The sequence below is a fragment of the Lethenteron reissneri genome, chromosome 15 (genome assembly GCF_015708825.2).
Source record: "Lethenteron reissneri isolate LAM-NWPU_2019-01 chromosome 15, ASM1570882v1, whole genome shotgun sequence".
Lineage (NCBI taxonomy): Eukaryota > Metazoa > Chordata > Hyperoartia > Petromyzontiformes > Petromyzontidae > Lethenteron > Lethenteron reissneri.
Window position 1 is genome coordinate 9,119,904 of NC_083793.1, and position 13,987 is coordinate 9,133,890.

Here is a 13,987-nt window from a genome sequence, read left to right on the forward strand (position 1 = left end):
TGGTCACCCCGTGGTGCCCTTATAAAACTCAACGTTTTACCTACTCACGCCGGCTTGTGCCCGCCCTCACAGTCGGGCATATTTGCGGAATGACCCTGGTCATTGACCAAGCAACCCAACGTGTTCCTACCAGCTCCCTCCGCAGGAATGTGTTATTCATAAGTGATCTTGCCACAAATAATAGCTCAACTAATTGGGTTACCATGTGTGAATCTGCCTTTGGGATTGACCCTCATGGTTGGGGCATATACAGTTGGCATGCTCCGTGCAAGCATTCAGTTTTACATAGACGGTACCTTAGTCACTCCACTGCTGGATGTGGACCTCGTCATACCTCATCGGTCGCGGGCCTTGTGCTACTTTTACCATGCTGGTCACTGGGTCTGTTGAAGGCAGGGAGCATAGACATCGAAGCTTAGTACAGGACAGTAGTGGCTTTGTCGCCACAGCTTCCAACGCCTGTCTTATACGTGGTGGTCACCTATACAATAAATATCCAGGCTCAAGACTGCTTAGCTTCTGAGATGAATTAATAAATATAATCGGATACATTTCCATTAAGTACATCGCATTGGAATGCGTCCATTCTTGAAGCAATACATTCATTGTTTACATATTAATTACTCCCATAACCACAGTGGCGGCCCCTTTAGTGTTGGTGCTTGCCTGGGGTGTTTCTTATGGAACAATTAATTTCAAGTTTGATATATAGTTTCTTCAGATACCGATGATCGTGTCACCCGAAATTCGCCCAGTCTCGTTAAACCTTTGAAGTTATGCAGTGTTGAGCCTGTGTCGTGCTTAGGTGGGGTAACTGGCATGCATGAAACGGGTGTTGTAGGCTACTTGGCGACTATATTGTGGATTGCAGAGGGCAGTGCATGAACATGCATTGTGCCGCACATCAATGCCGCATGTCGATGCTCTCCATCTTCAACTTGCATTGACTGGCGTGGTGAAATATGGTCAACGCCCACGATGCTATGAGGAGGCCCTCATCCAGCAGTGGATTGGCAAATTGCTGTACGAGCACATTAACCTCTACAATTCCACAAAGCCTCCTAATGTGTTGTAGGCACAATGGGTTAGGTGTTGCAATACACCAATTGGGCAGCTGAGAAAGCTCTTTTAAAGTATCCCATAAAACCTGTGCTCAAGCGTTCACAGATGCCAGCCATTCTCCATTCTCTTTTCGCATGGTCAGTGGTGGGCCTTTGGCACGGTGGGTGTAATTAAGAGATGAAAACACCCGAAAATTGCCATTTTTGGCATTGATCAGCGCAGCCTTGCGCGAGGCCAGCTGCAATGCAGTGCTATCAGGATCAGCATAGCATTACGGTATTGGTGGGTCAAGCACCTGTTTGTTAATTCCTCACATACCTTAGAGTAATTGGACAATCACAACCGTTGTTCGTACAGTGAATGGAGTGGAGGACTAAATGTTGCCCTGAGAAAGAGAAGTCGGGATGGGGGGATATAGTATACGATAATTTCTGCTCTCGGGAACTTAAAACGTGCAAAGCAGATTCGGTTGAACACTGCTTTCTCAGTGCCAATATTACAGTTTGTTTGCAATAATTGAAACTCAGATAAATTGTGGTGCAATTCACTTAATTTTCTTTTGGATTATCCTAGGCAGATACAATGTTGCCCAAAGCTATTGGGGTTTGGCAGCAGCACTTGTGCAATTTCGCACGTTACATTGTTTTTGGTCAATTATTGCCAGTTGCTTACGACCACCCAGAATGCTCCCAATCTCGTCAAATCTTAGAAGCTTGGCATTGATTTGCCTCCATCGTGCGTGGACGTGTGACCACCCTGAACGAAACATGCCGGCTGCATGTTGTCAGCAGAGGGGTAGGTAGCAGTGCAGACAACTCCGTTGTGTTGTAGTCCAAAATCTCTATGCTCTTCACCTTCACAAACATGCACTGTGACCGACGTGGTGAGATATTCCCCCCCCCCCCCACCACGACCTGCAGAGTGGCCGAACCCTCATCCATCCCGTGCATTGGCAAAAAGGGCTGCTCGTTGATTACCGGTCGGGTGCATGATATCATTGCAAACTCGAGTATTAGTGCACATTAGTTGTATGTATTGTTTCAGAAGCCTCTGTTGTATTATAGTGATTTTACGAATGTACAGCACTGATGTATGCAGAAGTCACACAGATTTTTTTTTACACTTTTATACAGAGTTCAATACAGTGTAATGACGTAAATAATGCTTGCGTTGCGAAACGTTGAATACCATTCAAAAGTGGTTCACGGCCAAAACTGTAACGTGTTGTAAACTAACAAATGTGCCTTTACATGCGATGATATGTCATTTTCTATAGTATGACATAAGTAGACGTCTGTATAACGTATCCGAAGCTTATGCAGACAAAATAGCATACAGCTTATAGTTATTCGCCTTATAGAGAGTGTAATTATTAAACACTTGTGGAAGTGGAATCGTGATCGTGGTTATGCCAACCGGTTTTTGCACCTTCCAGTCTGAATATTCCTGGCCACAAGACTTCCAACAGAATAAATTCATTATGAACATTCTCTTAAGCAAGCTAGTGCCCACAACCAAGACGGATAATTCGTGTCAAGACAGCCCTAAATCGCGCTACACAGGTGTGCACAAACAAAGCAATCCAGCTCGTCAACAAGCAACGTCCCCCTGGGGCTTGTAATGAATCCCGCCACCAACAGAGGCAAGTGCAGACCCATGTTTGGATCGGGTGCTAGTTGCGATAACACTCGATGTCTTGTGAGCAGGGCATTGCTTGGTGGTGGGCAGTGCTCCAATAATACCTCCAAGCCTGTCTTGGCCACGAGTTCCGTGTTTTTTAGCATAAGCCATTTAGCACTTCAAAGAAACCGCAGTTCCAGAAAGGTCCACTGCACTTGGTTTCGTTACAATTCCAATCGTACTTGTAGAGTTAATTGCAGTCACTCGTTACTCAACTAATTTGCCATTACAAGCGGTAATGGATTTTTAAGTATGGATAAAATCGTCTTGCTTATGTCATACATGCATTTGTTCCAACATTAAAGACCTGTGGATATGCATTGAGGTAAGGTTAATTATTTGAAGGTCGTTTATATATTGTTTAAGGATCCTATCAAATCGCGCTCGGTGGTCCGATCGGATTTGAGAATCTCAAGGAGCCGAGTTCCTGCTTTCGTGGCCACCAATGCACAATAAAGTATTGTCGGCATACGACTTGAGAGATACAAGGTGCCAGGAGATGGCACTAGTGGTTAGTGCGTTTCGCAGATTTCCACTCACTGGTCGGATTCTTCATTGAAGATAACCTGCAGAGATTTGAGTGTTATCTCCTGGCGTGTGAGTTTTCTCTGGTTTCTAAATGCCCGAAATTGGCATTGGCAAAACACCCGAATGTACTCACTATCCTGAAAAAATAATCCCAAGACTCGATGTTTTCTGGAAAATGTGATGAATTTATAGTGGGAACCCAGCAACTGGCTTTCTAACTGGTGTTTGAATTGGTTTTGTATGAAAATTATCCACTGCCACATGAAAGCCTGCCTGCGTGTCTGCCATCTCACGGTTTTGCAAAGTACCAATCCATGAAGCACCTGCACACGATCTGATTTTCATAGCTCAATCTTTTCGGTGGATGTCTTCTCGGGCGCTGTTTCCATCTGTCGTTTGTCAACCACCGGTCATCAATTTCTCACGACATCTCCTATCCAAGCCCAATTTTATTGAAATTCAGTATAATGCGGTGAGTCTTCCAATGCATGTGTTTACATAAATGTCAATTCAAGCGTTCTCCCGCTACTTTTTTTTGTTTAAGCCGTTCCATTTTCATATTAAGTGATGCACGTATTCTGAGCCATGTGGAAAAGCAGGTAACGTTCACTCAAGCGTTTTTCTCTGGGGACAGAGGTACGCTCCTTTTCATTATCGAGCTTCTCTTTCCAAAAGTACCCCAATTATGTTGCCACAATTTTGTATTAGTCGGGGCTTGTTTTCAGCCTAATGTGTTCAGGGCTGAGCTTCAGAAAATGCTGTCGATCATGGATTATCCGTCTGCTTCCAACATTGTACAGCGGTCCCGGGGCTGATGCGGCGAAACCGACAAAACCACTCCACAGGCTGTAACTAATCCGGCGATCGTCAAACACATCGTCTTGTTGAAACAAGTGCGAAGTACTACGTACATCACTCCATGCCGATTCTTTGAGATTAGAGTGGTAAGTACGGTACAGTAAATATACAAACTTTTGTTTACAGTAGGATATTGTCTATTTGGATGAGAATAGGTTTTCCCCTTTTTTCTTTAAGTTGTTAAAACACCAAACTTTAACCTTTTACAAGGAATCGTGTCTGCATTAACCACAATACTTGTGGTCAGAATGCAAACAAAAAACATACTCTGATAATATATGCATTGTCTTTGAAACTGATCGGTCCGCACCAGAGACAGCTTTCTTTGGAGCCTCGTCTCAAACGGCGCCATCTGGTCTAACACCTTTTGACAACATAGACACACAAAGACAGCTGTGTGTCTCTGTGTTGTCTCTCTGCTTGTGTGTCTGTGTGTACCTGATGACGATTGCTTGTGTTGCAATCGAAACGTATTGTATTTAATTTATTTTCTTTCTACGTGACTTTACCGAAATAACCAAAGAGTAGTTCTGAAATTGCCGTCCACAAACATTCTACTTTGAACCAGCAGATGGCGGTAGATACACACCATGTTATTCACGTTATTGGCAACCACAATAAATGTATTTAACAATTCGAAAGGTGATGATGAAATTTCATTATCAGAACAACCGCGTAGGGACTCTGTTATCCATTCATAAGCTAACACGCCATGCATATCGATGTTATCAGTTGAGAAGCTGCACGATATACTTCATGTTTTGCTCAACTTTGCTGATATCCGCCACGACTGTTTTCAGAGAGCAAGAGTTTCCAATTGTAAGTCAGTCGAGCAACTGTGTGTTCTTTTAATAGGTTAGTGATGCGGTCGTACAATATCACGATGCAATGTGGATTCACGTGCCGTCTGAATGCATGGAAACTGGCCATATTTATTTGTGTGTAGAGAGGCAGTCAGTACGCCAAGTGCCAAAATAAGGTCGGTCTTCAGGCTGCATTAGGCTGGATTATTTATATTTTGTTTGTATTATTTGTATTCACTTTTTGTATGTTTCTATCTACGTGACTTTACCGAAAGAACCAAAGAATATGTATTAGAACAGTCATTCAGATTGTCAATGCTGTGGGTTGCTCTCCAACACACCGGTGCGCTGCACTAGTAACGAATTGGCACGTTCTGTTTACGTGACAAACCCCTTACCAATTGGCTGTCTCGAGTAGTGGCGGGTTTAATGACACATATATACGCGATCTAACCCAAAAAACATTTATTGTGGATGATATTAGTCGTGAAAGCCTGCTACGTGTTAACAGCACCGATTCCTGGCGGAGGGGATTCTGGGACACATGAAAGCGGCCATCACAGATGCATCAGATTGCACGGGGTGGTCTCGACGCCTTGCGAATTTAATTGTCTAAAACCTCAACATGTTTTGCATACCAATGGGTGTCAGAACAGAAATGAATAAGCAAAGGGACAAAAACATGTTTAGGGGTCAATTCATTGGCGGTCACAAGACAGCTGGACCACCATGTTACAGTGTATAACAAATGCGCTGTGGTATTCCAATGAGATTCGTCTTACGTCTTCATTAAAGGTCTGGTTACAAAAAAGGGTTTTAAGATCAATACTTGCACGATATATTGTTTACAAACAGTATGCAGTACACGGTAAACGTGATAAATGCGTTGCTATTCAATTCGACCAAAGTGGAAGCATTGGAACACCTGTTGATAGCTCGTAATCTGCGGTCATTAATACATTCATACTGAACGAGTGATGGTAATTGTAGGCTGAGCCACATTGCAACCACCGGCCTGGAATGATACTTTCGGCGTATGCATACACGCACATATGCTGATGCAATCTCTAACGCAGATCTCTGTCAACGCACGGCTGGACGTGTCGGGCGAGGGCATTGTTTGACCATACTTCCTCACTCTGCTCAATGCGGGTTCGGGGGGAACGGGTGGTCACGCCACGTGCAGGTGTCTATCACTCGCGACTTGCTGAGACGCATGTGGACTGTACGTGCGTTGAACTTCTTTCGCACCGCACGTCGCCAACTGTGCTAATCGGAGGTGCGGGGGAATCAGAGCAAACTGAACACAAAACGTGTCAATAGGTCGGACGATATTTTACAAACGTTTCATGATTCATCATATTACTTCCCAGAATTAGTTCATAGTTCCGGTTAAATTTGCCGATAATTCGATAACTGAACGATTTATAAACGACTACATTTCCATGTGTTTCTCACCAAAGTCGATAACACACGTGTCCTTGATTTGTGTGTGTATACGTACGCTTAAGACGCAATGGATAAGCAACATCATTACATCTTTGCATTCGTTTATCAGGAATAATGCCGACTACTCATTGAAAACCAGGGTGGCGAACTGTGGTCAAACTATCTCTCACGGCCCCCACAACGGCGTTAAGAGCTCTATACATCCAGGAGGGGAGTCACCAACACACACACTGTATCTGTACATGCATGCGCATTGCAAACCCAGCCGTCGATCCAAAGGCAGCGTGGCTCATCAGAGCCACTGTGATGTATCTGACTACACCGCGATCATGCGAGTATCCATGCATCCTTTATCTCTGAACACAGTGTGGTTAAGTTGTCAACACTGAATGATTGGGAACCCAGCAATAATGTTAATTTCATTCATTGCGTGACTTGACCGTGGTAAAATCCTCAACAAAAGGTTCGATTCACGCAAACACATTCAGAATGATTTATTCTATATTGGTTTTTCTTCATGAAGCAGGTGAATTCATTCCGTCGTGTTTTCTCATTAGCCAAATCGCCCTGTGAAATGCACACACGCACACACACACGTGCGGGATCTTGATAGAGTAATGTAATTAAGGAAATGTGAGAGACGTTGTCCGTCTCTCCCCCCACTTCTCCGCACAGCCACTCCACGCCACTGCGTTGCATCTGGCACAATACAATTAACCCTGAAGTGTGATACATTTCATCCTAATCGTGTTGTAAATTATTTTAAATGATAAAATATTGTTGTTCAGATTCACCTCTTCACGAAAGAGCCGGAATATACCAAATAAAAAAAAGCAAATTGGCAAGATTGTTAATTTATACGAAAGATGAAAACGAACGTCAGCGAACCCATTAATTGGGGCACGTGTCAATGCTTAAAATCACGAGCGTCAAGTTGCATATGTCATCCAACTTACATGCGTGGCGTTATTTCTTCATCTTGTTCGTTGAATTGTTATTTTTTTTTTCAAGAGGCGTAATCAACAATATGTTCAAGATCGTATCAAACGTAATTCGTTCGTCTAACAGATTTCTCAAAACTTGTTTTTATTCCCCCTTTCAGCGTTTGTTGTCGCCTCAAATGAATCCTTGGTGCGGCGGTGTGTAGTAAACATCGACGCGAAGGAGACAAAGGCGGCCGGGCGTGGTGCTGGCCACCCACCCCCTCGTGTGCCGTGTCGACCTTCATAGGTGCTCGCTAACAGCACTTGCCCCTACAGTCTGTTAAGGCTTTAAGGGGAATCTTTGTTGTTGTTTTTTGCCGCATATCTCTGATGTGTTGTTATTGTTGTTGTTGTTATTGTGCCGAGTGTTGTATCGGCACGATGTCCGGACGTTCCACTTGTTGGGATCTTCGTCACTAAGCGGCGAAACATCTCGTGCTCAATCTCACCCGGCAAACATTGGGATCGTGCAGAATCTGCCCACGCAGCATCAAATCGTAACATCGATCTTGCCGAACAAAACACATTTGCAGCACAACCCAAAAACCACAACGCAGAGTTTGCTACTAAAAAAAAAACACGGAACATCGCGTATTCTTGCGAAACAATAAAGGCTTACGTTGTAGTCTTAGAGTCAGACTGCGACCTATACTGCGCGCTCGGGCAATTATTGCGTTCACCGCATGGGACAAAGTAAAACGCAATTCAATCACTGCCCCGGCATCTTGCGGCAACGTTTCTGGGTCAGGCAGCCGCGCGCTTTTTGTTTTTTTTTGTTTTTTTGTTTTTTGTTTTCTCCCGGACCGTAACGCGATCTTGTCGAGCAGTGGCCGGTCTCGGTGAGACGCGGACGTCGTCTTCCCAACCAACACACGCGCCTGGATTCGCGTTTTAAAAAATACAATAAAAAAAAATGTACGTCTCTAGTTAAGGCCCACTGAAGATATATATAGCTGTTTTTCAGAAGCGATCTGGCTCATGTGAAAATGTGAAAATGTATAGCAGCGAAATACTCTAAACTGCATGTTGCTAAATGTGAAGGGAATAAAAAACAGAGGACCCGGAGAAAAATCCACTCGACCACGGGGGAGAGAGAACACGCAAACTGCAAATATACAGCAGCAGGCGTCAGGGTCGAGATCGAACCGACGACCTCCTGCAGACCAGGCGAGGTCGTTCACATCTCCTAGCCACCGTGATGACGATGACAGAGACACGCAAACTCCAAATATACAGCAGGTGTCAGGGTCGCGATCTAACCGACGACCTCCTGCATACCAGGCGAGGTCGTTCACATCTCCTAGCCACCGTGACGACGATGACAGAGACACGCAAACTCCAAATCAACAGCAGGTGTCAGCGTAGCGATCGAGCCGACGACCTCCTGCATACCAGGCGAGGTAGTTTACATCTCCTAGCCACCGTGATGATGACGACAGAGACACGCACACTCCAAATCAACAGCAGGTGTCAGCGTAGTCATCGAACCGACGACCTCCTGTAGACCAGGCGAGGTAGTTCACATCTAGCCACCGTGATGACGATGACAAAGACACGCAAACTCCAAATCAACAGCAGGTGTCAGGGTCGCGATCGAACGGACGACCTCATGTAGACCAGGCGAGGTAGTAAACATCTCCTAGCCACCGCGGGCACATCGCGGCGATGCCCTCCTGCCGTGCACGGCAGCGCCGCTCATCCACGCTCGCTCGCTCGACAGCTGTTGCGACATCATGGGAACGACTCCTATCGGGAAATGTCATCGCTTCACGCGACACTTGCGGTCGCTTATTCCCTCCGGCGAGAGCGCGCGAGGGGTCGGCAGGGTTGGTTTCCCTCTTTTGTGCGTCTCGCACAATTCTATCGCGGTTGCGCTGTCGGCGACGTGTCACTGACGATGGGAGCTGCGCACTCGCTCACTCGCTCTCTCGCTCGCTCTCTCTGGGGCTCGCTGCACAGAGGTGGTGCCGCATCACACTCGGTCCTCCCCCCACGAACCTGCGACCACAACGGCCACGGCCACCGCTACCGCCATCATCAAAGACGAAGATGCCCCGTACAGCGAGCACCTATGCAGGCCGGCACGGCACGCGAGGAGGTGGTGGGTGGCCAGTACCACGCATGGCCGCCTTTGTCTCCCCAGCGGTGATGTTTACACACCAGGTTAGGTATTTGAGGCTGAGTCGACCTAGGGGAGGAGGGCCCGGACCGGTTCGGATAATCGTCACTGGCGTTGGCCGTGAGCGGCTACACTACCGCTACAACCAACGTCAACTCCACTTGTTACCACCACTGTCACCACCACTCACCACCACTGTCACCACCACTGTTACCACCACTCACCACCACTCACCACCACTGTCACCACCACTCACCACCACTGTCACCACCACTGTCACCACCACTCACCACCACTCACCACTACTGTCACCACCACTATCACCACCACTCACCACGACTGTCACCACCACTCACCACCACTGTCACCACCACTGTCACCACCACTGTCACCACCACTGTCACCACAACTCTTACCACCACTGTCACCACCATTGTCACCACCACTGTCACCACGACTGTCACCACCACTGTCACCACCACTGTTATCACCACTGTCACCACCACTGTCACCATCACTCACCACCACTGTCACCACCACTGTTACCACCACTGTTATCACCATGTGGCAGCGTGGCGCAGTGATGGTAACACTTTTGCCTCACCATCAAGACGGGCCCTGGATTCGATTCCCGACTGGGGCACCTTGCTGCGTGCAGTTTGTATGTTCTCCAACTATTCATCATTGGAGTTTCTCAGCGTTCTCCGGTGTATATAAATATATTGTATATGTAAAACACGCAATGAAACTGGGATTGGTCAAACATCGCAATAATGAAAACATATTCTACAAATTACGCAACTAGGATTGAGAAAGTGTCGCAAGACTCAGTGGGGCTTTCCTGAATAACGAGCATGAAACACAATAATACTATGTTGTGTCTCTCTCTGCGTGTTGCTGTGTTGTCTCTCTCTTCTTGTGTGTCTGTCTGTGTGTCTCCGTGTCTGTGTTTCGTTTCTCTCTCAAATGTAGTTCTACCTGATAATGACTGCTTGTGTTGCAATCGAAACGTCGTATTCTATTATTTAATGTATTTCTTTCTACATGACTTTACCGAAAGAACCAAAAATAACAATAATACTACTACGGCTTTCTGCGTCTATCAATTTACTCCCTTTTCAAATAGCTATTCAGTTGTTCCACGCTGCACACGCCTGATGATGGTTAAACACATCCCACGTGACGCGCTCAGCAGTTAATTGTAATAATTTGCACTAATTAGGCGCCGTTCACGCTGTGTCTCACGTGACGTTGGACCGGAGTTTGGGTTGCTCTGCTGTCAGAGAACGGCCTGCGGAAGTAGATACCAAGGAACTATTCCTGAAAATGTATCGACGTTTCTGTTTTTCCTTCCAAACAACACTAGGGAGCGCACTTTCCCACACTCTGTGCTACAGAAGAAAAAAAATCGTTCGTGTCAGCGACAGTGATTCTCTGTAACTCTCGCCGCTGGAATGATGCGTTACAAAAATTAAATTAGTGGAACCAATTGAGCAACGATAACAACACACTCGATTCGCGTCACCTTTATTGCTGTTGCGCGGTAATCAGTGACCGGATTGAGGCCACAACTCGCTCCACTCGAGTTCCCGGATTCAATACGAATGCCTTGAAACTCGGGTTCGAATCCAGGTTCTCAGCGGCGTGGGTTCAGCGCCCCGACCTGTTCGACCACCCGGCCACCTCCTTTGCAGCTAAAGCCTTCGCGGACTTCAGAAGCTCGCCTGTGGACTTATTGACTGAGCAGTGTGTCGCGTTCACCAAGGTGCGCGCCGAGAAAAACAAACGACAAGCCTGAACTCATATTCTTTTGTTCTTTCGGTAAAGTCACGTAGATAGAAAATAAAATTTGAAAAAATAATTTTAGTTTTTTTGTTTTACATTTTTTTATTTGTATAAAAAAATGCAATTTTTTATTTTACATTTTTCTTTTATGTTCTATCTACGCGACTTTACCGAAATAACCAAAGAATATGAATTCCTGCAGTCACGAAAGTTTTAAGTAAAAATTTAAGCCTGAACTCTTTGTCTTTTTTCTTCCCCCACCAACCAACCCCCTCCAATGATATTCCAATAAATTCCAAATTGTCCTTGTCAGCCAAATCGTCACATTCTCTCTCTTTCTCACACACACACATGAACTCTCTCCCCTTTCAAACACGTTCTTCTCCACGGCAGTCAAACGGACCTGGCCATTGTGGTCAGATTGAAGTGAACACCAAAATGTCACGTGATGTTTTTGTGCAGTCATCGGTGACAGGAGCTGTGACCGTCAACCCCTCCAGCCATGGTTCAGTCTGGAAATACGTACATTCGTCAACGTCACATTGAATTTCCAGTGCGCGGTGTGACTCCAAATCAGAACAACCCCCCGACACTTATTCTCTCCATCTCGCCTACACAATTGCAGCACGTGCAGACTGCGCAGTTAATTTAAGCTTCCGATTAAATGAATTGCCACGCATGGCATGGCCACAGCGCATGCGATCATGCACGGTGGCCATGCCAAGAGGGGTGAGTGGATCACAGACATTTGTGAAACTCTCGTGTTGATGAGACCAAGTTGTGCATTTCTCTCGCAGAGCAGTGCACAGAATGGTCCGCGGAAGACGGTGTCACAGAATTACTTCTGAGAGCTCTTGAAATGACCGCGAGGTGGCCAGGAGATGGCAGTACAGCGAGTCGATTGAAGCAAGTGGGTTTCATCGCAGTGTCATGCCCTCGTGTGAGCTGGTGGAGGTTTTTTCCTCTCCCGGAATTCCCATTTCCTCCCATTTTCAGCCAAACATTCATCAACGGTATTTGGCCAAACATCCCGACGTAGCAGCATCCTCGTGCGAAGGAGTTTTGAGATTCTGCGAGACTTTCCTGGGGAAAAATAAATACATATCCAACAAAGGGAATGGTTGTCGTAATTACGCGCGCGCACACTGATGGGGTCCATGGAAATGAACAGATCCGTCTGCGAAACTCAGATAGGTGTAATGTAGAAGCAACTCTTATTTTTTGTGGGATGGGTGAAGTGTCTCCGTCTACAACCCCTTTGTCGATCCACTGCTGGATGAAGGCCCTCACCTCTCGCCCGTGTTTTAAAATGCGCTGTACGCAGTGTTTACATTGCGGATCGAGATAAACTGCGGTCGTTTTTCACGTGAGCAGGATTTACGTCGACTTAAGCGAATCGGCTCAAGTTGCGTCGACTCAACTGAGCCGTGTGAGCACAGACAGCTTGGTGCAGTGGGGGGGAAGCCCCACGGCGCATTGGGTTATCAGTTCCCACTGGGTGTTAACCGTGACCGGGACTCTAACTCAGGTGGCCGGGTTATCATTGCATAGCGAGCTTAACCATCGCATCACAATCTCGCCATGACGACGGTCCATTGCCCCAAACGTCGTTCTATCATATTTGTGTCCGTTTTCTTTTTGTTTCAAGGCGGTCTTGTTGACGAGGTGTGTTGAGTCTCGTGCGTGTGCGCCATCTGCCAACGCAGCAGCCGCAGCAGCATCGCCAACTTATAATTCGAGACAACTGTGGCCATGAGGCTTAGGCGGGTGTCATTAGAGACACACTAATTTGCGGTGAGATATCGACGTTATTAGATAAATAGCTGCTTTGGGCCGTAATTACGCATTTGGCCATTAAAATAATTGCATAGCATTCAATCGCACGCGTGTCATGATTAGCCACGAAGCTCCAGTGGATATATGCATACTGCATGCGCACGTACACAATGATTATTTATGTTCGTGTGATAATAGTTTGAATGGTACAGTCCTTTGTCACTCAACTGCTGGATGAAGGCCTCCGCACGCTGGGTCAAAGAGGGGTGTTGTTCGACCATACTTCACCGCTCTGGTCACTGCGAGTTGATGAACGCGGAGACTTCGGACCAGTTCAGATATCGCTCGCCACCGATGCTAAAGCCGTGGTCTAGGAATCGAACTCGGGTAGGGTCTGGGCTCATAGCACATCGCACGAAGCACTGGGCCCTACTGCCTCCCCCACACAATGTACAACATGCGAATAAGCATCCGAGGTGAGCAAAGCGAGCGTATACGAAGAGCGCATTCGGACAAAGCGAAGAACAAAACAAAATCAAAACAAAATCACGGATCGGCAGATTGTTCCGCGGTGGTGAGCACTGAGCAGCAGGCTGTGCTCGATCACTGCGAGCCAGAACACAGACCGCGCCGAGTCTCAAGACCGGTTTTCAGGAGGGGTTCCGCAATTAGCGTGTTTGTATAATTCACGATGCGTTTATATTTTTTATTTTTTGGCGATTCGAAAAGGAACCTCGGAGAAGCCTCATGCTTACAAGCAAAGAGAACGTGCACGACTCCGTACAGAGGGCGGCCGTGCGCTTCTCTCCCGGACCATTCGGTCGAGGCTTAGTCGACCACGAGAGACGCGAACGTTTCATCCTCCTCGGCGAAGGAGCACGAGTAGTACACGGGACGGCTCGTGAGACGCGTGCCGTACTGTGGTCAGCGCTTCTGCGCTGATA